The sequence below is a fragment of the Muscardinus avellanarius genome (assembly GCF_963383645.1).
Source record: "Muscardinus avellanarius genome assembly, chromosome: 2".
In the NCBI taxonomy this organism is placed as follows: domain Eukaryota; kingdom Metazoa; phylum Chordata; class Mammalia; order Rodentia; family Gliridae; genus Muscardinus; species Muscardinus avellanarius.
This window is the reverse complement of record NC_137787.1, coordinates 139119750-139123190: the sequence shown is the minus strand read 5'-3', so window position 1 is coordinate 139123190 and position 3441 is coordinate 139119750.

Genomic DNA, 3441 nt, shown 5'->3' with positions numbered 1-3441 from the left:
GCAGGGGTGGTATACATGAGAGAGAGCATACTTCTTCCACCACTCCCTCTGGGATGTGAGGCAGGTGTGCCGGTGTAGAGAAAAAGAGGAGGAAGAGGAGCTGGTGCTTTCTAACCACCAAAACATTTCCTATAGTTCTGGTTGTTTTGTGTGTTTTGTGCTGGGACTTAAACCCAAAGTCATTCTACCTCTGAGCTACACCTGCAACCCTGTTTTATTTATTTATTTATTTATTTATTTATTTATTTATTTATTTATTTTGCGGTATTGGGGATGGAACCTAGAGGCATCCTACCTCTGAGCTACACTCCCAGCCCTATTTTTAATATTTATTTATTTGCAGTAGTAGGGATGGAACCCGGGGGCATTCTACCTCTGAGCTACAACCCAGCCCAATTTTTTATTCTTTATTTTGAAACAGGGTCTCATTGAGTTTCAAAGGGCCTCACTAAGTAGTAGCAGAGGCTGTCTTCAAACCAGGATTCTCCTGTCTCAGCCTTCCAAATGCTGGGATTACAAGCGTGTGCCACCATGCTCGGCTTAGTTTTTATTTTGAAACAGGCTCTCACTAAGTTGCAAAGGGCCTCACTAAGTAGCTGAGGCTGTCTGAGAACTGAGATCCTCCTGTCTCAGCCTCCCAAATGTTGGGATTACAAGCGTGCACCACCATGCCAGGCTTTTTTTTTTTTTTTTAAACAGGGTTTAGCTAAGTTGTTGAGAGTCTCACTAAGTTGCTAAGACTGGCCTTGAACCTGTGATCTTCCTGTCTCAGTCTCCCAAGAACCGAGATAAGAGGTGTGAGCTATCATGCCAGTCTAGCTCAGTTTTTAACTATATATTTTCTTTGTACTTTTTCTTTTATACCAAGTACAGTATTTAAAAACTTCAAGTTTATTGTGAAATAAAATATAGAGAAAAGAAAAAAAGAAATTCTTCTGCCAAGCCACTTCTGGAAAAGAGAATACTTTTACGGGCATATTTGATAAATCATCATCTATACCAAGATAGAGATTTCTGAAACATTCCAATGATATCCATGTTTGCTGGAAACTGGGAATCTCCATGTTTGACAGCTGACTGCTGATGTATCCACAACATTGGCCCATATCTGCCATCTGCTAAAGGCTTTATTGGAGAGGGGTCTCAATACCTTACCAGACTATCTTCAATCTTGTGATCCTCCTCAGTAGCTGGGATTACAGGTGTGCACCACTGCACTGGGCTAACAGGCATGTTGGTACCCATGGCTTTCCGCAGGCTCCCTCCACCTTTGCCGGGGGCCCTGTAGCAGCCACAGAGGCATTCAGGTGGGAGCCTGGGGGCTCTGTGGGCTCAGCTCTTTACGCCCATAGGTTAGGAAGGGTCAGCAATGGGCTGTCCTCTGGGTGGAGAGGGCCAGTGTCCTCCTCCACTTCCACTCCCGCTCTCTGGGCCCAGCAAAGTGTCTCAGCTTCACTGTGAGGCGAGGACAGTGCCAAGGATGGGAAAGGGAGAACTTCCATTTGTCCTGGACCCCAGAATCCAGGTGTTGCTGCCTTGGGACTGCAAGGAGCAGAGCTGCCAATTATGGTCCAGCCGTTGCCACCTCCCCCTGTGCCCCAGGGGATGTGTTTCTTCCATGAGTAATTTCCATCACAGTGTCTAACTGTAACTGAAGTGAGCAAGAGAGATCCAGTGAGCACTGAGCTGGCTTTTTCTTATCTGTCTATAGGGACTTGGCTTGCTTTATAAAGTTGGGGCCTGAATATTGTTTTCAAGTCCCTGCTCAGGAATTAGTGTCAGGGACATGAAGGGGAGCGCTGGTTGCAGTGTGGCATGGATGGGGCTCAGAGCTGGGTCCTGTTGGCATTCAGCTTGATGTCCAAAAGCGGGCTGAGTGACTAGGTGTGGCTGACACATCATCCTCTGGCGGTGGTGGGGAGACACGGGACCTAAGGAGGATGGAATTGGGCACCTGTACAGATGAGGCAGGATCAGCAAGCCGCACACCCGTACAGTCCTCCATAGGTCAAAAGAAAAAGAAAATAGGAACTACCCCGAGGGAGGGCAGAATAAAGGCTGGTCCTCTCTCGCTCAGCAGAGGGTGCAGCAAGAACCTTCTTCTCACTGGGGAAGAATCTCGGTGGCACGCTTGGAGACTGCTTCCAAACTCAAATGGGAACTTTACGTAGGTGTCACAGATTAATTTTTTCTTAAAGCTACAGGGAGGAGTGAGCCTCTTGGTTTGAGCCGAGAAAGGGAGGTTCCCCTTGGGGGCTTGGCTTGATATTAAAGCACCCCCAAAAATGAAACAAATTGAAAGAAAAATGAAATTGCACCATACACAGGCTGTGCGTGCATTGAGACAAAAGCACGACTAAGCAGGTGCTGGGCTCCCACTGGGCACTGCCTCTAGAATTACCTACGATGGTGTCTTCACTGCAAAATTTGAAAACAAGGGGCTTCTGGTAGAGGAGCCTCCCCGTCCCGGGAGCACCACTCAGTAACCTGTACTGAGGCTTCCAGGAACTAAACCTCACAGGACAGCAGCTGGTGACTGTTAGTGGTTACTGTCTGGTGTCATCTAAAAACGTCAACATGTAGAAGTGTCACTGTGTGACTCTTTAAGCTCAGAAACCCACACCACCTGCACTGAAACACCGCAATCCCGCAACCTGGTTGGAACTGTACAAAACTGGTCCATGCCCCAGAGCCACCTGCAAACCACACAGCTAGACAGGGCACAAAAAGACTCGAGGTCAGGCACAGAATGCACAGTAGCAGCTCAGAAAACCAATGTGAAAGGACGTGGCTCTCTGCAAAGCCAGGCTAGCAGGCCAGCCGGAGCCTCTTGGTGAAATGAACTTCCTCAAACTTGGCTGACTTTAGAGTCGTCCTTAGGAGTCCCCACCTGTCAATCTGACCCTCTGATTTGGGGTTGGGGACATCCTGACTGCTCCTTAACTTTCCCAAAAGGAAGCTGGAGTTTTTAAAAGACATCTTTCTCCTTTCAATAATGAAAGCATCCGAGTAAAGAAAGCTAAGCCAGGTCTGGTCTGAAAGTTCACACTCTTTCTGTAACTTCAGTTCCAGCAGCAGCAGCAGCAGCAGCAGCAACAAACCTTGGGACAGTCCTTGGACAGACCCTGTGACTGGAAAGGGTCTCCCATTCGTAGCATCCTCCCTCTGACCCCCTCAAAAAAAAAAAAAAAAAACTCCCTTTGAAGATTCTGATGAGTACAACACTCCCACTGGAGAAGAGCCAAGTCCTTTTCCGGGGTCCAGGCTGACAAGAGTTTTTTGAGCCTGCTAGCATCCTCAGCGCATTTTGTTGGTTTCTGCAATGCCTTCATGGGAAGGTTCTATTGACTCACTAGCAGGCTCTTTTCCCAAAACTCTGTGTCTGTGTGTGCGTGCATGTGTGTTTGTGTGTGCATGCATGCATGCTGGGGGAGGTGGTCA